The 26,576-nt window shown below is 43.3% G+C and overlaps 1 long non-coding RNA gene across 1 annotated transcript in view; it reads right to left on the minus strand.

Annotated features, from left to right (window-relative positions):
• The window catches only part of LOC142058512 (uncharacterized), a 287,316-nt gene extending 261,917 nt beyond the window's left edge, over positions 1-25,399 (minus strand). The window contains exon 1 of the long non-coding RNA XR_012661016.1: positions 25,387-25,399. This is a non-coding gene — a long non-coding RNA (uncharacterized LOC142058512). The remainder of the gene's footprint in view (positions 1-25,386) is intronic.
• Positions 25,400-26,576: the final 1,177 nt, after the last annotated feature.

Here is a 26,576-nt window from a genome sequence, read left to right on the forward strand (position 1 = left end):
CACGATACAGGCACCAGATATGCAGACCAATTAATCTGCTAGCATAGAAATGAATATCAATGCCATCCGATTGTGGGAAAGGAGACGGAGATCGTTATTTGTATTGTAAGTAGTTGGAAGGTGTTCAAATGCTGCTGTAATGGATACAATAAGACATAAGTGGATAGACCCAGAGGTGGTTCCAGAGATTTATTCCTGAGAACATAATTCCACTCTTACACATCAGTATTCTGTGATTCATTTAACAACAACAAAAAACCCCACCTTGTGCATTTGCATTGTTGTTTTACAGGTTTATGAGGGCACTGTAAAACTCCTTAGTTGAAATTTTTGTTATATTTAGAATCCTATTCCTAGGAAGTAACAATTAATTTATGAGAATACAAACACTGAAAATCCTTCTCAGAATCCTTCTGGCTGGTTTTGCTTGTACAGAATTACCAAGGCTTATTATATTACTACTGGTTTAATGGACCAGATGAAAGCCAGGTCCTTTCCAACCTGGGCTGTTCTGTGATTCTGTGATTTGTATTAGGTTTTCAGAAGATATTTTCATGAACTAATGCAACCATCTTTCTAGTTTTTATCTTTTTTCAGAACAGCTATGACCTGTTGTTACTGTGAACAATAAGGAGGCCAAGCTGTCCTCTGCTAAGATCATGATAGTTTCGATACATTCTTTGCAGTACTGTGTTAGTCTTCAGGTAGCTATCAAAGGTAGCAAAGGTAGCCACCTTTGCAGCCCCAATTACTCTAAGCTTATGCCATTTACCTCAGTGGAAACACTTTCACTGGCTTGAGAAGGTGTATGAGTGAGCCAATGCTCAGTATTAAGCAGGAGACAGTAAGAGGAGAGGCGTGTTTACTTGCAAGCATGAGCATTAAGGGAGGAAAAGGCAGCAGTATGACAGCATATTTGTAGGGCAGCAGCAGGAGATGGCAACTGTTGGTGCATGTGTCACCAAGATCTACGCTGTGTGCCAAGGTCTGAGTTATTTGAGTACGGGGTGATCCTTAGAACAGTTCTATGACATGCAGTTGCTTGCTTGGACATAAATAATCTTTGATGGATCAGTCTAATGCCAGCCCTGTGGGTTGTTAACAGAGTACCGGCTGCACTACATACTTTGACTAAGTTTGTATCCAAGAGTTTCAGGGGTTGTGTAGCCTAAGGGTACCTCTGATCACTTTGTTAGCTAGAAGGCAGACTGCCATTTTGACTCACTTCCATGCTATTGCCAAGGACACGTGCAGCTGCAGTGAAGATGGGGTAGTGACGGTCGTACAACACGCACTATGCTGAGCCATGATAATGCGCAGGGCTTCTACCTCTCCCTGGTCGTCAATCCAGCCTGGAGGTAGGCAGTCTTACTGCTTTCAAAGCACTTTTTGCTGCTTTCAAGGGGACCCTCACCATTGTTTCTGGAAACAGTGGGATGTGAAAGTGGCCAAGGGAAACTCATGTCTTGCTGTGTGAGGTTGTTCCGAGTGAGACAGTGCTTCTGCTAGCGCATCTCCTGTGGTCAGGAGCTGGTGTTCCCAAAGGTGAGTTTCAAAGGCAGAAGACTTCTAGGGTGCTGCTCCAGCTTCCCCTTGGGTACGTTCTGCCCATTCTTCCCAGAGTTTTTATTGTGACATGCCTTTCTAGGTGCAAAGCATGTTATGTTATGTTAGCATACATATGGTATGTTAGCATACGGTAACATCGTCACAGAATTCCTTAAACCTCAGAAAATATTGTTCAGGAATTCAGAGAAAGTAACCAATGAGTGTAATTGTGGTGTAGGAGCCAAAGAAAAATAAAAAGTATGCAAGTCCCAGAAAATGCTGGTAAAACAAGAAAAAACTGCATGCACAGCTTTCTATCATGAGGATCTAAGAAATGCATTTCTTCTCCTTTCATACATTTCCTCTCATTTTGCTCATTACTATTACCATTCCTCTAGAATTTACAGAAATCTGTAATATGCTATTTTTCATTTTGAAGTAGAGGGCTCTGTCTTTTCTTGGCATCTAAATGCTATTCAAAATTCATTGTGTTAGATTCTCTGGACATTGCTCGTAGAACATTACATTTTTCAAACTCTCAAGACACATAGGCTTCAAATTTTTCAGTTTAGACTTATCTGGGCTCATTTTATCTTCCTAGAGTAGATTTAACTGAGATCACAATGTCTTCATTATCTTGTAATGATTGTAATGATTATAGAAGTCTTTCCTTAGCACATTAATACAAGTTATAGTCTTTGACACATTTATAAGGGTTAACAACTAATGAGCTAGAGTTTTCACGTGCATACAACGGGGCCGCATTCCATCAACCTTCGTTAAACAAGAAAAATAGAAGGAGCACAATACTAGCTGTGCTGTGCTTGTGCACAGCCAGAATTTTTTCTCTTAATACTTTTTCTCTCTGCTGCTTCAGGAATTTTGATGACAGAGCTTGGAAGATCATAATATAAAGTATATTACATCGTAAAGCATTTTAAAATCATTGTGAATACCACTTTTATTTAAAACGTTCCGGTCAGGTGAGAGTGGACAATGCCAGCAGTGCAAGGGCAAGGCAGGGGTGGTGAGGGGCAGCACGGGTGTAGGGTGGTAGTGGCAGGGGCACACAGTTCTGTTGGGGGATGTGGGTGTAGCTGGTGGGGCAACAGAAATGAAAGCAGGAAGGGATAAGCCCCAGTGATACCTGGAAAAAAGTGATTTTGGGGGTGATCTGGGTAGATGTGGAGGGAGCTGGCTAATGGGTGAGAAGATACTAAGGTCTTGGTGAGGCAAAGTGCTGGGAGCTCCTCCAGGAGGTTGCGGACCTGACTGGGATGCAGGTAGCTGGGATGGACAGGGCTGGCATGGCTTGGGCTGCAAGGATTTGTTTGGGAAAGAAAAGATAATGATTGCTACATTTAAGAGGGCTGGGAGAGAGCCTGTAATTTGGAGGGGCAGGAGTGTAGGGCTGAGTAAACGTAACCATATTTATAATGGAGGTGGAAGCAGGAGGGTAGACAAGCTAATGCAAGAAAAGAGGAGTGGGACCCTGATATAAATGTTAGATAACTTTGGAAATATAATTGTCAGCTACTTGATGCCATTGCTATAGCTGTAGAAATAATAGCATTCTAGTTTTCATCAGATCTTTTTGTGTTACACATTTTGACAACAACTGAACTTCTGCAGAGGTTTAATGTCTTTAAACTGGTCATCTCGCCACTGTCTCCATGTACTTTTCAAAATCTGACAATAACATGCAGTCCTTATGTAGGCTATTATAGGTCACAGGCAAAGCATCCATCAAATCACATTGATAAGATAAAATTTTTGGCTCTGATGATAATTCACACAAATCATTGTATGATCCTGCAAAAGAATGGTCATAAAATATGCCAGCTGTTCACAGCTGTTTCCTTGACCATGAGCAACAGATCTTTCATAATCATGCTCCGTAACATAACAAATAAGCCAAACTGGAAACTACAAGAAATAATGACATCAGAGAAGAACAGCTGCAGAAAATTCTTTCTTTTCCAAAGCCTTATTACATTTAACCTGCTGTTCAAGTGCTTGAAAACTGTGTGATATATAGCTAATGTTTAAATGCCCTCAGACTGAGCCTTTTCTAAGAAGTGCATCAGTGTGTGTTCCTATGTCAGCTTCGGGGACTTCTACAAACAGACAAAAACCCCAAGGTGATTCTGTGCCTAACTAGCTGGGGGAAAAATTTCACAAAATATCTGTGGGAACAGCATCCAGTCCGGGTAATGGGAAAAAGATATTTATGCAATTGTCATTTGATTTTCTCTATATTCTGCCTCCTGGTTTCTAAAGAGATATTACCGGGGCAGAATTGATAAAGTCTGGCTGTTTCAAAGCAAACAAACACTGGGAATTTCTCTCACAGAAGTTTTTTTTTCAAGTAAAGGCATTCAAGCTAAAATGGCGTGAATCCTTTTTGTGGACAAAAAACCCCACTGCAATTAGAATTTTTTAGATTATTGTGGTTCCTGGTAAGGACATACTGAGGTTTTTTATATTTCAGTCAGGTATAATCAGGCACTGCAGCAAACACTTTGAAGATAATCTGCTCTGGAGCAGTAAGACAAAGCAGAAATCATCCCCATCAGAATATTGTGCAACACAGCCTGTTTTACTGGCATTACCTGTAGCAGTGGCTGCGGCTCATTTAGAAGTGCAAGTGGGAAGCTGAGCTGCATGAGATATCAAACGCTGGAAAACCTGGGTTATTTCCAAATGTTGCAGTGCAGAGTAATGGCTCTGACTATGCTGTGTCAAGATCTGGTTTCTACTTTTGTTTATAATGGCTTATTATTTAAAAAAAAAAAATCTCCATTTGCTCCAGGTAAGCACATCATTGGTTCTGAAGAGCTCCAGTTTTCCACCCAAGCAGGCAATTTCCTTAATGAATATTTGATTTACTTTGGCAAACATCAGCATTTAAATGGCATTCCCTCTACATTTATAAAAAGCACAGCAACTCAGGGCTTGTTTTTCTCCTGTGTCCCCTCCTGGACCTATCCTACTTTCTCCTCTGTTCTTGCCTTGCTTCTCTTAGTAATAACTTCTAGCTCCTCAGAAAATCAGGCCTATTCCACAGATGTTTCTCTCTGCTTTTTAAAGAGGGAGGAGAGGCCATGGTCAGCAGAATATATATCATCCTCCTGAGCAAATTGTCTTTACTGTGAACTGTCCCATGCAGAGTGGAGGCACTTGAGAACAGAGATGCTAATGAAAACAGCATGGCTGAATGGGACCATGGAAAACAGGCAAGATCAGTGTCTGGGAGGGAATAAGGTTTATTATTACATGGTGAATTTTAAACAGCCAAAGAAAGGCTTATTTAGCATAAGAAATATCAATAGAACAGTATTTATGAGGCAGGGTAACATATACCTGTTCAATTAGCACTCAACCGAAGGTCCTGGCTGCATGTGGAAGAGGAGTAGGTAGAGACGCTAAAACTTCAAAAATCAAAAAAGATCCTCTGAAGGCTGCAAAGCATAGTTTTTTGAAAGCCAAGGATTATTTTCTCCCCAGCTCTGCACAACAACTTTAAGAGTAGTATTAACCCTAATAAAATATTTCTCTAAATATGCAATTTGAGAATGTGAGGAGCTGTGTTTGCCCCCTGTGCATTTATTTTAATAGTGTTTAACTTCTCCTATGAGTACTGAAGTAAGTGATTCTCCTTCTTGGTGTTGAATTTGATTTTGTCTACTCCCTAAAGAGGGAGTTCAGATTTATCTTAATAACATTTTGACTTGAGGACTTCATATAGAGTCCAAAGTACTTTGTGTTCTCAAGAACTGATCTGAAATCTAAGTAAACCAAATGAAATAAAGATGTCCATGCAAATAATCTCGTGACACATTCAGCTAAGCTTTTTCTGGTTTTAATTTAATTTCTTGTAAAAGCTCTGACCATACCCACAGAACTCAGCAATTTGGGCACTGCAACAAATGCCAGTATCCCATACTCTCAAGCAGTGGCTTCGGCAGAAATTCATCCTCTCCTGAACTCTCCCTTTGGGAGCAGAAATGAGGCCGGGTACAGCTCCTGTGACTGGAGCAACAGAGATGGACCTTCTAGCTATATCTACACATCAATTAATTGAAACTGCCTGGGAGCGCTTCCTGGTGCTGTTACTGAATGACATGGGGAAACCTGCATCCCACTGCTGGACCATCCTCCTCCCTAATACAAGCTGCTCCATGCCAACTGCCTCTCCGTGCTAACTTTTGAACCATAACTGGAAATTTTGGGGCAGTGTTAGTTGAAATGGTTCTGAACTATACCAGGGAGCGCTAACAATTTACTGGTGTAAAGAATGGAGCCTGGTAGTGTTGGGTCTGAAATGTGCCCTGGTGCTGTTTGATTTCCAAGTATAGGCATAGCCGTTCTGATTTTCAGCTATGTACCATTAAAAGCAACCATATGTTGGATTTATTTGGTTATGCTTTGCTTCTAAGCTCAGGAACTTCCTGCCCTGTTTCTTTCCCCATATACATGGCTCTTTCTCTTCTACACCCTAACCTCAGTACGCTTGTTCTCTTTCTAATTTGATAACTTCCTTAGCGATTGTTGAAGTAAGAAAATCATCCTTCTACAACCCTTAAAGCATTGCCGTGACCCATGGATGGAGCTGTTCTCCTCCCTTCATTCACCAACAGTTACCTAGTTCTCAGTTTATGAGAATGCTGCAAAACTTGTATTTTCCTTTTCTTCTCTGGTGCTGGTAAAGGGGGGGCTGAAGGAGGCAGAGACAAGTCTTTTATTTATAATTTTTTATTGCTGATTAGACTCATCCAGCATGCAAGACAAGCTCCCTTTTAGGACTTTAAATAAATAATGGCACTCAATGGCCCAGCCCATCATCGTTAAACACACTTTTCATAGAGAGTCGTGAACTCCATACTGGCCTCATTAAAGCTGTGGAAATTCCATCAGTGGTTATGTTTCTGTGTAATGATTTAATTGAATTTTCTTATTGCTGGAGCTTGTCATTATGCCAGTGATTTTCATGCTGGCTCCCTAAACTTACAGAATTTTTGCTCAAGTCTAAATAATCCAAAATTGGTTTTATCAGTGTGTAGTCTGCTGGCATTTACAAGGCCTGAATGAGCAAGCTCTTAATTGGAGGGCTGGGGAATTTTCTTATTTTTGTCTTTTTACTTAAAGACTTAATTTTCAACTCTGGTTTTTTTTAATTCTTTCTTTTAAATGGAATACACAGTAGACTTTCAAACCTGTAACATAAGCCTTAGGAAACCCCCAACATGTAAACAGAAGCTTGGACTCATTAGTATGTACTAGGTAAAGATGGATTTAATCTTGGGAAAAAAAAAAAAAGCATGTGGCAAGGAACTGGGTGATACAGAAGTGTTAAGCTCTAATCTAACATTGTTCTGGGAAGGCACAAACCTATTCAAGACACAATAACTTCTACATTAACATGGGATTGTGGCTGAGAATTTAAATGCTGCAAAGCCAGAGGAATTCCCACAACAATCAGATTTCAGGCCTCTGTGGTATTGAAGATTAATTTTAGTCTGGGCAATGTTTTTTGTATGATAAACCCATTAAAAGCTTTGATGAGGAAAGGCAGCCATGAGGTGGAGGAATTGCAGGACTTGGTGGTGACTTGTGAGCAAGCAGAGATCACAGGCACAGGATACTGACACTGAGGTGTACGTATCTTGGCACAAAATATGTATCAATGCGGAGGTGATCCCCAATGGCAGGGCCATGCATGCCTCAGCTAGGCATGGCTGAAGAGGCAAATAAGCAAGATCAAAATCTACAGCTAGAATATGGCCCACTGCGTTTTATGTCTTGGAGTACGAGCCATGCATTTCTACTGACTGTGAATAATGACCAGTTCTTCATCTTACCTCAGCTCAGCTATTGTGTACTGCTTTGGACAGCAGTGGAACCGCGCGAATGATGCAGAAATCAATAGTAAATGCCAATCATCTTACGTTTGTGACTTAATGTTCAAAGGTAGCGTTCTCTTTTTATGAGCTCTGTAATTTGAACTGTACAATTTTATAAGTTATAGCCTTCTCTCTACAGTACACTTGCTAGTTTTTGAGGATAAAACAGTTTGTGCTGCTAAGTAGGTGTGCAGCCATATTTTGTATCATCCAAAGTTTTCTTCATGACCTCTGGTTACTGTCCTTGATACAACAAGTTTTATCTATGGTGCATAGAAGACACTGAGTCCACAAATGTTTATAGCTAGATTGGCCGGTTGTCTGTGCTTGACAACCAGGCATTTATGACATCTGGGCATTTGGGGTTTTTCTACTTGCTGATAAGTCTGAGGCCAAGCAGGTGGCATCCTGGGAGAAAGAATAACGTGTGGCCAAAATCCATAAAATCCCACAAAACACCTTCTGATACTGCTCCGGATGTTCTGATATTTTTGCTGTTAAAAAAACCCCCCAACTTCACAAGGGAAGGAAGTACTATTTCATGGGAAAATAGAAACACGAAGAAGACAAGTTCTAGAAAAGGTGCAGTGGAAAGACTTCTGGGGTGAATATAAGGAGTGACACAGGTCAGAGGATATAAGGTCACATTTTGCATACTGTTGCTCTTGAAGAAAAGGGCTGTGGGTCTCATAGTCTTCTTCTGACACACCGATGACAACCTGAAAAGTGTTTGAGACTTCATCAAATGGGCAAAATACTGCTAAAGCTGTCTTAATTTATTAATTTATTAATTATTAATTATTATTTCTTAATTTCTTAATGTATTAATTTATTAAGTGGTAATCCATGTTCTGTAGTGGCTTGTGATGATATAAGCTCAGAGTATCCACTGATTCCAGTTAAATTGTTCAATATTTGCCTATACTATCAGAGTAAAATTCACCCTGATATTTTTACAGGCTAATATTTGGTGGACCAGCTTAGCTTTGATGTGACTTTCTGTACTTATGAATGGAATTTATTTGTACATTTTACAACTTTTTAATGTACAATGCCTGTATGTTTCACTGATTTAGGCCAGCGATACTGTGAAAACCAAGTCACGAAATGAAACAATTCAGTTAGAAACTAGGGAGACAGGGCTGGAGGTGCTGCAAGAGTTACGTTTGTTCTACATTCATGCTACATTTATTCATGCTTAAAAACAGAAGCAGAGGAAGTAGAGGTTCAGTTTAGCTGATTGCTTATTGCTTTACATCATTCCAGCTCTTGATGAGATTTTCACTGCAACACTGTATTTTGTTGAACCTCTTTTCATCCCATTCTAGGATTAAAGGTTTTCTTGCAGTGGCAGGTGCTTTAAAGAATGCAGCCCAGAAAGACTGAAAAAACCTTTGAATTATAATTTTTCTGAATAAGATCTCAGTTTATATATATTACTTATATGGAATATATAAATATTTATAATAAATGCAGTTTTTTGTAACATGTATGACATGATGTTTAATCTATATACTATAGATTATCTAAATATACAGCATATGTATAGTCATATTTTATGGTGTATGTATATATACACACATATATATCTTATAGCATATACGGAGACAAAGTTTCACTGTGTTGCCAGCAGTGCATCAGTTCTTAGTTTGCAGCTGGAGGCTGGAATATAGGCTACTTCACTTAACAAGCAAATTGCTCAGGGAGCTGTATCCGCTGTGATGACTTGGTATGTGAGATTGAGCAAAGACAAGCTATGCTAGATGCCCTCTAAGAAGGCAGCAAATAGCACATCCCTGGGAAAAGAGGGCAAGGGGCTGAGCTCCCTGCTGACCCTGTCTTGCTCAGGTCTTGTTCATCCCGAGTCGAGGCTCTTCTCCCTGGGGCAGCATGAGAAGGGGCACCTCGGCGATGTGGTGCCTGCAGGAGAGGCTCGTCATTCTGAACTTGTGCAGACACAAACATTTCATGCAAAACTTTCGGAGGAGCACCTGCTGGGAGCCCTCCTTCTCCTCTCCTTTGGACAATTGTCTATTCAGCAATGTGCTAGCACTCCCAAGGAAACTCTGAGGATTATTTCTTCATTGTTAAGGGGCTTCCAGGCAGCAGGGGGAAGTTGGCATCTTCTTTAGTGCTTTGAATCATTCTTCAGGGGCCTTCTTTCAGACCTGGCTCTTTCCACAGGCTAAGTAGCCCTAAGCTGGGTACTCTGAATTATTTTATTATTGATGCCTGCTGTGGCCAGGCAACCAGTTTTGAGATGTTCAGCACTTGTGTTAGGCAACTAAAGTAGGCGGTCTGAATAGATGCCATTGTGCCAGAGGACTGTGGGGAGAACAAGTGCCAAATTTTAGATTATATTCTACAAACAGAAAGCTTATTGCTGCTGTCTAGCTCAGCAAGCCAATTCAAAGCCAATCCCTTGAGCCAAAAGTGAACAGGCGCTACTTATTTCTAATTTTGAGTCCAAGCACAGAAAGCAAGTAATTTGTTTTGGACTTGGATTTGCAGATGGGAAAACTGACACACTGCATCTGGATGTTTACCTCACGTATTTGTAATTTTATTTATGAAAAGACATGGAATCTGAACAACCAGTTAGTGAATTGCTTGCAAAGCTTGCTTTAAACTCTATATGTATTTTATCTAAGTACCAAAGTATGGGTTTCAGCATGCTCCTTCTTCTGTTTTCATTGCTTTGATTTATTCTGTAAGAAGTTCTGGTTGCCTGTCCTGTAAAATAATGTATTTGGAAGTGTTTTTTGCATGCTTTCAGTATTAACCTATGCACGCCTGCAGGGCTGTGATCCTACTGGCGTCATGGAGACATGGTGGGTTGGCTCCTATGACTGGAGTGTTGGAATGGAAGGATACAGGCTCTTCAGTAAGGACAGGCAGAGGAGAGGAGGAGGTGGTGTCGCCCTTGTGGTGGGTTGACCCTGGCTGAAGGCCAGGTGCCCACCAAAGCCATTCTATCACTCCCCTCCTCAGCTGGACAGGAGAGAAAAAATATAACAAAAGGCTCATGGGTTGAGATAGGACAGGGAGAGATCACCCAGCAGTTAGCATCACGGGCAAAACAGATTCAACTTGGGGAAATCAGCTTAATTTATTAACAATCAAATCAGAGTAGGGTAATGAGAAATAAAACCAAGTCTTAAAACACCTTCCCCCCACCCCTCCCTTCTTCCCAGGCGTAACTTTACTCCTGATTTTCTCTACCACCTCCCCCTCAAGGAGCACAGGGGGATGGAGAATGGGAGTTGTGGTCAGTTCATCACATGTTGCCTCTGCTGCTCCTTCCTCCTCGGGGAGGACTCCTCATGCGCTTTACCTGCTCCAGCATGTGGTTCTTCCCATGGGAGACAGACCTCCACAAACTTTTCCAATGTGGGTCCTTCCCACAGACTACAGTTCTTCATGAACTGCTCCAATGTGGGTCTCTTCCACAGGGCCACAAGTCACCCAAACCGTTCTATGGTTCTGTGATACCTTTTGTTTTCTGTTTTGAGCACTTATGACTGTCAGTGCACATTGTGAAAATAAACTGGCTTTTTCAAAAGGATCTGCCCTTTTTCTGTCCAAATGTGCTTGACTCTTCTGGGAGAGAGGACATGGATGAGGAGGGAAAGTAAGCTGGAGCACACAATAATAAACCTACTTTAAATCCTTTTCCTTTCCTCGGGTGGACATTGGAGAACCCTTGGGAGAGGCTGCATGCTTTTAAATAAACTGGTGTTAGTTGGCCTTCCTCAGCTCTCTTTCTCTCAGTGCTGTAAAGCATCTACTATGAAATGTGGGGAATGGTGCAATCTGAGCTCAGGTTCCCATTCTGCATGGCAGCATCCAGTACAGAGGTGACAGCTCCAGACTTTCTTACCCTTTTTATCCCTGCCTTTCAATAGGAGCACTTCAGTCCTTTTTGTCCTTATCAGAACCCTTCAAGCTTTCCAGGTCCCAAAAGCTTTGTTTTGCTTCCCATGTACAAATATCTTGACTATTTAGTTTATCTTGACTTCAGTAAGGCATTTGACACTGTCTCCCATAGCATCCACATAGACAAGCTGAGGAAGTGTGGGTTGGACGAGTGGACAGTGAGGTGGATTGAGAACTGGCTCAACAACAGAACTCAGAGGGTCGTGATCAATGGGGCGGAGTCTGGATGGAGGCCTGTCACTAGTGGTGGTCCCCAGGGGTCTGTGCTGGGTCCAGTCCTGTTCAACATACTCATCAATGACCTGGATGATGGGGTAGAGCGTAGCCTCAGCAAGTTTGCTGATGGTACCAAGCTAGGAGGAGTGGCTGATACACCAGAAGGCTGTGCTGCCATCCAGTGAGACCTGGACGGGCTGGAGAGCTGGGCCGAGGGGAACCTCATGAAGTTCAACAAGAGCAAGTGCAAGGTCCTGCCCCTGCGGAGGAACAACCCCAGGCACCAGTACAGGCTGGGGGATGACCTGCTGGAAAGCGGCTCCACTGAGAAGGACCTGGGAGTGCTGGTGGACAGCTGGCTGACCCTGAGCCAGCAATGTGCCCTTGGGGCCAAGAAGGCCAACGGTATCCTGGGATGAATTAAAAGGAGTGTGGCCAGGAGGTCGAGAGAGGTTATCCTCCCCCTCTACTCTGCCCGGGTGAGGCTGCATCTGGAGTACTGTGTCCAGTTTTGGGCCCCCCAATTTAGGAAGGACAGGGAACATCTCGAGCAAGTCCAGCAGAGAGCTACCAATATGATCAGGGGACTGGAGCATCTGCCTTATGAGGAAAGGCTGAGAGACTTGGGTTTGTTTAGCCTGGAGAAGACTGAGGGGGGATTTCATCAATACCTATAAATATCTAAAGGGAGGGTGTCAGGACGATGGGACTAGGCTTTTTTCAGTGGTGCCCAATGACAGGCCAAGGGGCAACGGGCACAAATTGGAACACAGGAAGTTCCACTTCAATATGAGAAAAAAATTATTTCCTGTGAGGGTGCCAGAGCAGGGGCACAGGCTGCCCAGGGAGGTTGTGGAGTCTCCTTCCCTGGAGACATTCAAAACCCACCTGGATGCGTTCCTGTGCCCCCTGCTCTGGGTGTGCCTGCTCAAGCAGTAGGGTTGGACAAGATGATCTCCAGAGGTCCCTTCCAACCCCTGCCATTCTGTGATTCTGTGATTCTGTAAAATATATGTCTTTATTCTTGTGCAAATGGTTTACTTGACAGTGCTATCCAGGAGTAACTTTACCAGCATGGGCTGAGGATTTGGTAAATGGGACTCTCAATTGAATTTGGATGCCTGAACAGAGGGCTAGCGTAAGGCGGGAAAACTCTGAAGGGCAAATCAGGCCTCTGACGTAATCAAGAAATCCTTTTCAGATGGAAAAACAGTCTAATCTTTTAAAGGGATCACTGTAAAATGAAATCTTAACAACTTTCTTGCTTAAGTTTCTAGGTGTTTGCAATCCTTTTAAAAATAACATAGACATGAACTGCTGTAAAAGAATTTGGGTTGGAATATGGTCCATCGTGAAATCAATAGCTCGATATTGTATTGGTTTTAGTGCTTTCTATGCAATAATTTGAAGAGGAGAGGATTGTCTTGTGGTTACTTTATCACTCTGCTGCCTTTCTAATTTGCTCTTGTGGGAACATAGGATTACTTGTCCGGCGTGTCACTCAATGTATAGCAAGTAGCTTGAAATGACTTCTATTGAAAAAGCAATTACCTCTCCAGCAGCAAAAAAAAGCATGTAGATGTCATGGCCTTTTTTTCTAGGAAAGCTGATTAATGACACAGGACATGTACATTAAAAAGAAGTAAGTCTGTTTTACAGCCCTGTTGTATGCTGGACTTCTCACATTTCAGAATTCTTACTCCTGAGGAGCTTTTGTGTATGTGTGGGCGTACGTGTGTGGGTGTGTGTGAGAATCAAAGGAACATGGTGTCCTTTGCTTTAATAGTTTATTTTATGTTATTGCTTTGTGTTTTGCAGTCCCTCTAGCCAATCTGCATTTATGAACTGAAGAGAATAGGAGCCAGGGGCCTAATATTACAGTAAATTAGGTACTGAATTTCTACCCGAGTGATTTAGCTTTGAATTTAGCCTTTATTCTAAGTAGTTAATGTACAGAATATTAGGAGCTAGGAGACTTGCCTCTTCCCTCAGCAACAAGAAGGTGGTAGTCAAGGAGTGAAGAAGAATGCTTCCCTTTTAAACTGTTTGCTCTGGTCTTGTGGGATGTTTCTCAGACCTTTATATGGCCTGCCTTGGACATTCAGGGGTCCAGTTGCTAGGGCTACTGGGATTTTTAATTTTGACTAGGGCAGGAGCGGAACAATTTCTACCCGTAGAGAGGAAAATGCAGTGGCTGTGCTTTTAAGATTCATTTAGAGCAAGAGACTGACTGTATGTTACCAGTCTCAAAAAAATTGTTATTCTTTGATAATTTTATTTTCTACCATTGCTAAAAGCAAACTGGGTTAGCAGAGGGGAAATTCATAGAGTTTACCTTTTCCTGTTTCATAGTTTATGAGACACTTACTCTATGTTGGAAATATGATCAGATTACACTGCTTCTGTTCCTTTTTCAGTGCATATAGTAACAGGTTTATGGGCCTGAATTTATTCCGATTCCTAAGGGTATAGCCTTTTTTAAGGAAAATTGTGCTCTGCTGCCACTGAGAGGAATTGGACTAATCCTCTGAATAATTGCCTCCTCTTTTTATACTGTAAATATTGTAAAATTAGCCACGTCAAAAATGCACTACTGATTTTTCAGAGGCATTATGCATCCAGATTCAAAATTTCACAATAAATTGTCATGCATATTTCACATAAAAATTGTGACGGCTTTTTATCTTCTCACCGCCAGTCATCCGTACTGCTAGAGGTCATGTCAACAGGAGGTTTAACTGTATGAGATTTTCAGGAATTGCAGTAACATGTTTCTGCTGGGATGATTGGTAAGCTTGGTTAAAAAGTTAATGTCATGCTATGTAACTGGCGGAGGCTTCCAGGTGCATTCTTGCAAACACAGTCCCAAACTGAAAGCCGATGGCTTAGGTGAGAACACCCCTCTTGCCTCATGTAAATGCACGTGTCCCAGCTAGCAAATCCCAGAGCTGCTCCAGAGAACTCCAGAGAACAGCTTGAGCACCTGGATGTTTGGGCTTTCCTTCTTTCCCATTGACTTACCTTGGAAAGACTTTCTGTTGTGGTATTTATTTTCCTGTTTGGAAGTCATGCTATTTTGTATTAGCCTCAGTGAAAAAATTGCATCATATGTGAGGCTGGCAACCCAAAGGAGTTTCTTCATGACACCTTTAGAGCCACAGTTACTTTGATCAAACACAGAAGACAGCAATAAAATATAATAGCTAGGCAGCTGATATTGAAACTCCTGCTTTTTATACCAAAACATCAGTATCTCACTGTCAACTCATGTTTGCCTATCTGCTTTTGGTACCCATGCAATACCTTCAGTTACCTAAGTTTCTTCTTTTGAAGCAGGGACTACTTTGTTTCACTATGTATGTAATTGTTGCTGTGCTCATGTTAGGAAAACCAACAGTTCCTAAAGGAAAAGACCATAATATTCTGTGCAACATGCTGTTTAGATTGTCATGAGATTACAAACCTATTGTCACACCTGAAAAAATAATGTGAATATATTTTACTAAAACTTTTATTAAAACCAATTATTTGACCGGAATCACGTTGACTGCAGCTGAAAAGGATTCAGGATTTATGATTGATTATTTACTCCGGGGTGAGTATGAGCCAAAATTGCAAAGAAGGCGAACTATATGCTGAGCCATTTTAGGAGGAATATGGCCAACAGATCAGGGGAAAGCATTATACCCCTCTCCTCGGCACTGGTGAGGCTGCCACTAGGACAGTGTATCTAGTTTTAGGCCTCTTTGGTTCAAGATGGATGTGGACAAATTGAAGAAGGTCCAGTGAAGTGCTGCTAAGACGGCTGGGGAGGCTGATGGGGGGAGCTAGCAGCAGCCTGAGGCTCCTTGAAGGGCTCTTACAAAGATGATGGAGTGAAATACTTTTTGGTGGTGTACAATGATGTAAGAAGTGGCAACAGCCACAAAGCATGGCTGTAGATGTTCAGGTTGAATATTAGAAAAATCTGTTTCACCAAGAGGGCCGGGCAGCTCTGAAACAGGTGTCTGGAAAGGTTTTGTGTAATACATCCTTGGAGATTTTGAAGACTGGGCTGGACAAAGCCACAGATGACCTGACTGAGTATTAATGAAAGTCCCTTCTTCAACTAGGAGGTGCATGGGGTAACACCTAGGTGCCTTTGAGTCAACAGTTCTGCAATTCTGTGACTTTGTATCTCTATCTACGTTATACTTCTGGCAAGGGGTCTAATCCTGGAAACCCAGAACACTGTTAAGTCCTGGCACCTGGCATCCACAATGCACTATAAAATCAGGCTGTCTGCAGATTTAATCTGTCTTGAGATGTGATTTTGGGGCCTTTGTAGGGAGGGCACCTGGGGTCCTGATATGACATTGGCCATATGATGCCTCTGAAAAGGCAGGACAGTGTGCCATGGTCTGCTTGTGTAGCAGATAAGTGCAGTACCATCTGAAAGCACAGGGCATATTCAGGATCTCTCTCTAAGGAATATCAGCTGGATGGCCCACTCACAAGGGTACAGAGGAAGTTAACTAGAGTTGCTCATTTCATACTAGAGGTATGAAACCTCTTCTGTATAACTAGATGGAGGACAATATTTAGTGTGGAAAAGATGGTTGTGGTGTGGAGGGAGAGAGGACAGAAATCTGAGTGTCATGGAGAAGGTGAATAGGGATTAATTGACTGCTACGTTCCACCAAAAGGACTGAGAGAATACGCATAACACCAATGAACAGAAATCTTGAAATGATAAAATTCTGAGAATTCTTCATACCATGTGTGGTTACTAGGGTAGGGGTAGCTGGGGTCCTCTCTGCCACAGAATGTTGTGGGTGAGAAGGGTTTACATAAGTTCAAAAGGAACCAGGTGGAAGAAAACAGCCATTTGGGTGCAGCAAATCTTTGGCTCTGGAAGTCTTGAACTGCAAATTATTGGAGTACTGGAGAATATGCGGAGGAGGTATCACTATATACTTGCTATGTTCTTCTGTTCTTCCCATGGCACCTGGCAGTGGCCTCCCTTAGAGACAGGATACTGGGTTAGGTGGGCTGTCAGTCAGCTTATCTGCACTCTTATGCTGAAGGAGAACTACAGCAGTGTGTGCTGTGGCTAGGTGATTTGGCCCACTGTCTGGCCTTTAAGCTGCTCCAGGGCAGCAGTGGAGGCACAGGAAAGGATAGAGCTTTGCAAAAGAATGAAGAAACTAGTGTATGGACAGAAAGACAGGTTTGTTGATATTTGAATAGCAACATGCAATAAAGCAAGCTTCTAAGGTGTTTATGTGATGATGAACCATTCCTTATTTGTGAAGCCAGGAAGGGAAAAGGGAACAGGCGTCGGAACTTGAGCAATCCCTAGCTCTGCACATGTAGCGATGATGCTGTTCCAGTGGCCAGGGCATCAAGGAGATGAAACAATCCCACTCTTTTTTGCAGAGGATCGGCTGTGGAGGCTCTGCTTGGAGCGCTCAAGGCATAGACACCTGTGCTCACAATGCTTTTATAGCTTCTATAGGCTTAAACACAGCCTAGATCCAACACCTAGTGCAATATTTATGCATTTATTAAGTACCATTAGCATTGTCCATTTTCTAGTTAATTCAGCTGAGAGAAGCCAACTCATCCACAGATGTCAGTGGCCTGAGATCAGCCCCACAATTTGCAGACAGATAGCCTAAGGTCATGCCTGTATTAATGAATTCAGAAGCACTTCCCTTATCATGGCTCCAGGTGAATCCTCAGGCCCCATCCCACCTCTTGTGGTATCAGGTGTGCACCAACCCCTCCCCAGTCAAACCTCTTAATCCCTCTCCTACCCTCAGTAAGTTTGCAGATGACACCAAGTTGGGCAGGAGCCTTGATCTGCTTGAGGGGAGGAAGGCCCTACAGAGGGACCTGGACAGGCTGGATCAATGGGCTGAGGCCAACTGTATGACACTCAACAAGGTCAAGTGCCAGGTCCTGCACTTGGGTTACAACAACCCCATGCAACGCTACAGGCTTGGGGAGGAGTGGCTGGAGAGCTGCCTGGAGGAAAAGGACCTAGGGGTGTTGGTTGACAGCTGGCTGAACAGGAGCCAGCAGTGTGCCCAGGTGGCCAAGAAGGCCAACAGCATCCTGGCTTGTATCAGGAGTAGTGTGGCCAGCAGGAGCAGGGAGGGGATCGTTCCCCTGTGCTCGGCACTGGTGAGGCCACACCTTGAATATTTTGTTCAGTTTTGGGCCCCTCACTACAAGAAGGACATTGAATTGCTGGAGCATGTCCAGAAGGGCAACGAAGGTGGTGAAGGGCCTGGGGGACAAGTCTTATGAGGAGAGGTTGAGGGAAATGTGGTTGTGTAGCCTGGAGAAGAGGAGGCTGAGATAAGAGATAAGGCTGAGACCTTATCATTCTCTACAGCTACCTGAAAGGAGGTTGTAGTGAGGTGGATGTTGAACTCTTCTCCCAAGTTACTAGCGATAGAATGAGAGTAAATGGCTTCAAGCTGCATCAGGGGAGGTTTAGATTGGATATTAGGAAAAATTTCTTTATTTTGAGAGTGGTCAGGCACTGGAACAGGCTGCCCAGAGAGGTGGTGGAGTCACCATCCCTGGAGGTATTTAAAAGATACGTAGACGTAGCACTTCAGGGCATGGTTTAGGAGACATGGTAGTGTTGGGTTGACGGTTGGACTTGATGATCCTAGGGGTCTGTTCCAACCTAAACAATTCTATGATTCTATGATTCTGTGAAAGTATGGCAAACCCTGAAGGGTAAGCTATAACCTACATAGCTATAACCTGTGAATGCAAATGAATGAGAAAGAGGAAAAAGCCTATACAAAACTCCATCTACCACTGTTCATTGGAGGAAGATAAAGACTCTCTCTGAGACAAGCTTCTGAGGACATGTACATGCCTAACGTAGCATCCAGGCTGCCTGTCTCAGCCGGTGGCTGGCAGTGGACACTGCCAGAGGACAGAGTTTTCTAACAGGAGGATTAGGTCAAATTATCCAGACTGTGATAGACATGAAGCTGGACCCTAGTGATGAGGGTCAGCCCTCAGTGGTGACCAGAGGCCTGGAATGTCAATCTTAACTGGATGGTTGAAAAAGAGTTGAGGCCCATGGCATGGGTCTCATCCATGGAGGCTTCACAGCAGTGTGCTGTGGCCCAAGTAAGGAGCGACTGTTGAATCAGGGCTGGCTATTTTCCTTCCAGACATAAACAGGGGGAGACACAAAATAGTTGCGTTTTGAATCTCACATTGGGAGCTGGTCTATGCATGGCTGCCCTGCATGGCTTTCTTTTAATTTTTTATGTCATTTAAATGTTTGTGTTTTAGTTTATTACAAATCTGGACTCTTAAAGAAAAAGTAGTTTTTTATCCAGTGACCTACAAAGAGTAATTGCTGCCTTTCCAGGCATTCTGTTTAAAAATTAATGGTCAGAGTAGTCCAGTAGTGAAACTATTCTATTGAAAAGGAGATAAGTTTTTAAAAACATGCACCAAAGACACTTACAAAGGAACAAAGCAAGCCACCTGTTTTGAGAACTGCACTAAGAAATGAAAATCGCAGTACATAGTGCAGCCTCTCCCATAAGGCTGTTTCTGGTTTTTCCTGAGGGACACTCAGGTCCCAGTGGCTCCCTCCCCACTCCTCAGTAAGTGTCTGCCACCTGGAAAAGCGGGTGCTGTGGTTCTCAGGGTCCCTCCTGCTGCTGCCTCTGGTTGACCCAGCTCCTCTGGATCACACTGCCTGCTGGAGAGGGCTGTTCCCTCCCTGCAGCTGCACGCTGTGCCCTGGTGAGAGGAGCAGTTCCCAAGCCTGGTATGAACTGTGTTTCTCAGCAGTGAAGGATTTATATCTTTTTATAAACCAAAAGCCAGATACCAAAGCAGCCCTCTTCAATATTTATGCTGGAGTGAGTAAACCCCAGCAGCACAGCAGGGCAGGGGAGGCTCTGTCTCCATGCACAGAGAGCTTTGTCTCTGACCCTTGGTCATGGACCATCGCTGCCGTACATAAAGGACCCCTGCCAACCCTGGTCCCTCCTCCAGTGTCCCAGCAGGCTACGGCAGCATCTTCCAGCCCTCCACGGACTTGGGACCAAGTAAAGGGTGGCTTGTTTTCCTCCCTCCCGCCCTGCAGGGGAGGGAGGCAGCAGTGCTGGAAAGCAGCAACTTCGCTACCAGCATGAGCCCTGGCTTGCTCTGCATTGAACGGGTTTCCTCTGGCCCCCAGTGAAGCGCTGCATATGCTTCAGCACGCTCCCGGCACCCCTGCTTGAAAAGGAGAGCAGTCCAAGGCCATCTGTGCTTTCTCTGTGCTATTAAGGGATCAGCAGCTGGCCATGTCAGCTGTGTCTGCTCTAATAAATTAAGCAGTGCCAGGGCACATCACTGGACTTGATTACTTATATTGTTAAATTATTGAATTGCCCCTTGGCTTGCTTTTGGCCAAATAGTGCTCTCCCAAATGATATTCAGGCACAGTTCAGAAGCTAGCTTAAGCCAGGGACTGTTCCCAAGTGCGTTATAGATGCAGCATCCTATTTTACAGGGTAAGAGAGTTTAATAGTATGGATACAGGCTCTTCCATACCACTTGCTCTTAGAGTCAGGGAGCAACTTCAGGCATGCTTTGTTCAGCATTGTAGGCATAGGTTTTGGGTCCAGATCTCCTTCCTGCCATCAGAGCAGCATGAGCTAAAAAATCCAGTCCTGAAAAAGAAATCCATCTCATACAAAAAATTGCACTTTTTTTTTCCTCATTTCTGTTTGTTCCTGAAATATCTGGCCTCTTCACTGTGTTGGAATGTTTTGTTTTTTTTTTCTCTAGCCACTCATATCATTATGCTGTTTCTAAAAGTCACACAGAGGCAATAGATTTAGCTTTTAGTCTTTTAGGGGACCTCTTCAAAGATGGAAAAGGAAGTGTTAAAGCTGCAAAACCAGTTCAAGCTTTTTCTTCCAGCTTGGTAGAAAAATCCATAAATAACAGCTTCTTGAAAAGCCTGTTCCAAACAGATTATGTATCCATACAACAACATTATGTATATATATGCATGCACACATAACATTTGATAACTTACTTTCCTTTAGAGATGAAAAACATCTTATGATCATGATGTTCTGATGAACATCTTAATGTCCTGTCCTTACAAATAGTCACAGCTCTAAGTTTTTCTTGGATTTCCTCCTGCTCTTTTTTTTTGTGTTAATTTATTTTTCCAATGGATTAAACATTTCTCTGCAACACAGACATTTTTTATAAACAGTAAATTTAATTTAGTCTCTGTGGAATCAACCTGAGTGTTCAAGCTTTGCTTTCTTGGTTACTGTTTCAAGTGAAATATTAACGGTGAAAACTGAAGAGTTTAATGCCCACTGTTTCTTGGACAAACTTAATATCTTCCTCTATTCCCATCCAGAGGCTATGAAGAAAGAGAAAACAGCTCTCTTTGTATCCTTATTCCCAGCTGGAGTCACAGAAGCATGCATTTTGGGGCTCTAAACACTTTGACAGGAATTTCATCCATATTTTAGTCTTACATTTAGAAAACATTCAACTTTTTGCTGACTCAACAGAGAAGACTGTATCTTCTCAAGCCACAGCAGAGCATGGCCTAGGTATTCCTGTCTAAACATCTTCTGCTCTGACCCAGGGGAAAAGCTTCATATCAACCCCAATGAAATCGTTAAATGACAAGCATGAGCTCAGTTCCAGTTCGCTACATTCCCATAGAAGAAACATGGGCCTGAATAACAATTCTGGGATGGAAGATACCCCTTTACTATTTGTCTTAATTTCCCCTGGCTTCACTTGGCAAGAGAAAGGCTTTTAAGCCCACGTTCTTGCTCTTTGAGTTCACCAGCAGGTAACAGTAAGGGCTTTCAACAGCCTTCTGATTTTCCCAGGAAGAATTATTCCATTGCAAGCATGGAACTGAATGTCTAATTTTAGCTTTAGATCTTTAGTTATTTTCTATGATGTTATATATCTTGAGGCTGATGTTTGAAACCTTCAGAAAGTACTCTCAGCCCTGTGGACTTGGATCCCATCTTGTAGTGCTTTGGCTCTTGGCAATGGCAATGGTAGAGGACCACAGGAAGGCAGACATGAGGACTTCTGGCAGCAATGTTGAGCCTGAGAACCAGGTTCCATGCAGCTTACAAGAGAAAAGCAAAGACATGAAATCTCCTTGATAGTGCACTGGAGAGCAAAAAATATGTAACGAGACAAGGCAGAATTTAAGATGTATATGATCAAGCAACCAGTTGTAGAATGGAGTGCTTGGGGGAAAAAACACCCCCAAATCAAGAGCTTGCTTCAAATTTTGAGTCATGCTGTGGAAAAAAGTTATGCCTCTATTGACAAAGGAGAAGAGAGAGAAAGGAAACAGACAGAAAGCAGAGCAGATCTTTAGGAAGGAGTCATGCTCAACAGAAACCAATGAAGTCAAATCACAGAGTAAATTCCAAGTGTTAAGATAGTCTGAGGGATTTCTTTGATTTAAAGCCTTTAGAAAACTGTATAATATACTTACTTATTCTCTCAAATGAAAACAGAGTGAACAGTTTTATAATTTAACAAAGGATTGGTCCCAAGTTCTCTACACCTTTCACAGTCTTCCTGCAACTAATTGATTTCATTTGGGTTCAGTGAAAGTCATCAGCCACCAAAAAAAAATAATAATTTCAATCTTCAAGCAATGAGAAAGGGAAACGTTTTATATCCTATATATAATGCCTGTTATTGCATAATTTTGTCTTCCCTTATAAATTAGAGCATAACCCTGTCTGATAGCAGATGTGGGAAACTATAGGCTTGAATCCACATGTGGGTCCCATGATAAGTTGTTTGAGATAGAAAGCGGGCTGGAGGATTATAGGTATGCGATGGAATTAGCTTGACTACAGACCCGGCGTCAGACCCGCTGATGGAAAATTACAGAGATCAGACCCGCTGATGGAAAATTACAGAGAATCTGCAAGTCACCAGGAGGAGGAAGAAAGGCGAGAGATATCTTGGCCTTGAGAGCAAACAAGAAAGGCAGGGATATCTCTCGGCCTTGAGAGCAAACGATAAACAAGAGCAAGGAATTTAGGCACGAAGTACAGAAATAGACTGTTTGTTAAGGAGGTGTCGCAACCCGTATTAAGTAATTGTTGAAGCTTGTTTACAAGAGCATATAAAAGCGCTGTGACTTAAAAATAAAGCTGAAGCTTGCTCTATCACTCACGTTGAGTTGGCTGCTTGCTTTCCTCGCTCGCCGCAACTGGCGCCCGAACAGGGACCTGAAAAGGACTATTTCTGATACGGCAGCGAGAGACGGATACGCACTGGCAGACGGCAGCCAGGGGGCAAAAGAGGAGTCGATTTATGCATCATTCCTGATACGTTCCGACCCTCCGGCCTGGACCCAACCTCGGAATTCAAGAGGGGATCCGCTTTCCGCAGTTGAAGCTAACCCGGGAGCGAGAGCCGTACAAACGACGCTGATTTATCCTCACATCGGGCGATGGAGGTCGAGGTAGCTTTTGAATTATTAAAGCGCTTTTTAGAAAAGTGGGGAGTAAGTCAGTTAAAAGACTTGTCAGGGCTAGTTGCAGTGGGCAAAGCGAAAGGGTTTTTTAAAGAACCGGAGTCGATTTTTGAAGTAGAGGAGTGGAGAGCCTATGGTGATTGTTTGTGGGACTTGGTGATAGATGACGATGAGACAGCGAAAAAGCTAATGAAACCTTGGCGGGAAGTGATTAACTGTATGAAAAAATATAAAACTGAAAAAAGATTAGCAACAGCCACCTCTGATCGGCTAGACAACTGTGACCCCAATGCTGGAAAAATTGGAATTGGCTTAGACAATCCCTCGCCTCCCTTCTCGGGGATCCCAGTTACTGTACCTCGAGGACCCCTTGTTCCTCCTCCTCCCCCTCCTGGTAGATCTACATCTGTAGAAACTAGCGGAGAAGGAATAAGCTTGGGAAAGGGAGGTGAAGATATTGAAAATTCATGTGATGTAGTCTCTCCGGTGGAGGAAAATAAGCCGAGCACGCCGTCTAGTCACCGTTCTGTGCCTAGTGTGCGCAGCCGAGTTGACTGGCAGAAAATCGGGTTAGAGGCATTACAAAATGGGGACCTAGAGACTGCTGACTTGCTAGCTCAGGCTTTCCCTGTCATCTATCAACCGGACCCTGCTAACAATCAAAATTTATTAGCACACCATAATCCTCTTGATTGGAAAATCTTGAACCAGCTGAGAAGTACTGTCAGCGAATCGGGTGTACACAGTGAGCCGACCAGACAGATGCTAAATTACATTTGGGGAAGCGGGCTGCTTTGTCCCGAGGATATTAAAAACATTATGAAGTTCATATTGACACAGTCACAGCAGCTTTTATGGCAGGCTCACTGGCACACCCTATGTGATAGATCGGCAAACACCCAGCGCCAGCAAAACGATCCGCTAGCAGGAGTAATAGTAGAGCAACTTATGGGAACAGGACCCTTCTCGTCCCTAGACATGCAAATGCAGACAGGCCCTGATGTATTAAGAGAATCAATGAAGCTAGCAAGGGACGCCTTACAGCGCGTCAAAACAGCACCAATCACCCCTTCTTACATGTCGATTAAGCAAGGGAGGGAAGAGCCTTTTGCCACATTTGTAGATCGAGTTACAGAAGCATTAAATCGTGCCGACTTACCTGAGTTTATGAAGGGCCCATTGCTGCGTCAATGTGTTATGGAAAACTCCAACCATGCTACTAAAAGTATTTTAATTACACTTCCCCTAGACGCAGGCATTGAGGTGATGCTTGAGCGCATGAGTCGAGTACCTACCGGCCCTCAAGCTACGTTAGTTGAGGCATTGAGGGAAGTTGGGCAGGGAATGGTACAGGTTCAGCAACAAGTTTGTGCCGCTCTCGCCCCATTGGGTCCAGCCAAAAACCCTAACAGTAACCAAAGAGGGCCAGCTAATTTTAGATGCTTCCGCTGCGGAAAAGCAGGACACATGAAGAGACAGTGCAGTGAAGCTAACTTATGGTGCAAACACTGCCAGGCTCAAAGCCACAATACAGCTGCCTGCCGGCGCTCGGGAAACGGGAAGCTGAGCGCCCGGGGTCGCAGCGCGCAGACACCAATAGCGGCTCCAGTGACTTATCAGCACTCCGTCACCACGCCACCAGTCATGCCGAGCAACTCCGGCCAGCTTCCAATTTGCAACCCGCCACCAGAGGAAGCCTCGGCTTGGACTTGGCAACAGCAGTAGATGTCACTTTGATAGACACTCGTCCACAGAAGATCAGGACAGGAATAAAGGGCCCATTGATAATCAATGGGCAAGCGTGTGGAGCATTATTATTTGGACGGTCGTCAAGCGGCTTGCAAGGATTGTTTGTTCTGCCTGGAGTTATAGACTGTGATTATGAAGGAGAAATTTGTATCGTGGCACAGACTGCCTTTCCCCCTATATGTATACCAAAAGGCAGCAGACTTGCACAACTTGTACCGATACAACAGCTGGCACAGCCGTTAGTGTCAAATGATACCAGCGCAGGTGGGTAAAAACCCATCGAGCTAGGAGGTGGTGTGACAGTTGCTACTATCACCAATTACAGACACATAAGGTTTTAATCATCACAGGCCACGAAGTAGAGGGTTTTAGACGATATGAATTGCACACCCTTGACTGGATCAGACAAATCAATAGTGCTCCTTTGCTAGTGCCGCGCCAAGAGTGTGCTGTAAAGAACCAGGTACCTGAAATATGGGAAGTAGCACCGGAGCACTGGGAAAAGACAAAGAAAAAATGTACACGAGAGTACTCCCGTTAGTCATCGTAAGTATCGTGATAAGAATCACTGAGGGCATATACATACCGCCCCAGCCAAAACAGAATGTATGGGTTACCCTGGCAAATCTAACAGGCCAAGATTCCATCTGCCTATCATTGTCATCGCCAGGAAATCCCCTCTCCACCTGTTTGGTTGGAGTGCCGGTTGATAATTGGACGCTAGTGATACCACAAAATACACCACACTTAGGAAGCCTTTGTGATACTCCCCAGAATTGTGTGAATAATTGGGACGGTTGGGCAGTCCATCGCCCTCAAACTAATCTTGAGCCACAAGAGCTTGAGCTATTGGGTTCTTTGTCAATGGATGCTTGTTTATACTTTAATTATATGGGGCGAAATCAGTCTCTTTCTTGGCCTGTGAATGCCACCCTAAGTGTATATAAAAATGCCAGTGCTTGGTGTAACTATACCTCTGCAAATATATCACGCTCTAGCAATATGCCTATTGCGCTACCTGCAGGTTTGTTTTTAATTTGTGGAGATCGGGCTTGGCCTGGCATCCCGTCACATATAAAGGGAGGGCCTTGCTCTATAGGTCGCCTAACGCTTCTTACCCCTAACACTTCAATGATTTATCAACATCATAGAAAGATGAGAAGCAAAAGGAGCACTCATAAGTTTGAGGACAGCTGTGACTCTACAGCTGAATTTTGGAATCCGGCAAAGATCATAGCTGCTTCCTTCTTGGCTCCTGGAGTTGGTGTTGCTCAAAGCCTCACGACATTAAACAAGCTTGGGTGTTGGCTAGCTAAGCAAACAAATGCCACATCAAAGGCATTATCTGATTTATTGCTAGATGTAGGCTCTGTAAGACACACTACGCTGCAAAACCGCGCAGCCATAGATTTTTTGCTTTTAGCCCAAGGACATGGGTGTGCTGAATGTGAAGGGATGTGTTGCATGAATCTATCAGATCACTCGGAATCAATACATGCAAGTATTGAGAGCTTAAGAAGGAGGGTCTCAGAACTTAGGGAGGATGATCCATGGCATTGGTTTAACAGCTTGTTTAATGGATGGGGCATTGGCAATTGGATCAAGAGTATTTTGCAGATGGGACTAATGATATTTATACTGTTTATCATTGTATTAATGTGTGTTCCTTGTATATCACAATGTATGCAATGAATGATGGAAAGAAGTATGAG

Source organism: Phalacrocorax aristotelis, chromosome 1 (genome assembly GCF_949628215.1).
Source record: "Phalacrocorax aristotelis chromosome 1, bGulAri2.1, whole genome shotgun sequence".
Taxonomy (NCBI): Eukaryota; Metazoa; Chordata; class Aves; order Suliformes; family Phalacrocoracidae; genus Phalacrocorax; species Phalacrocorax aristotelis.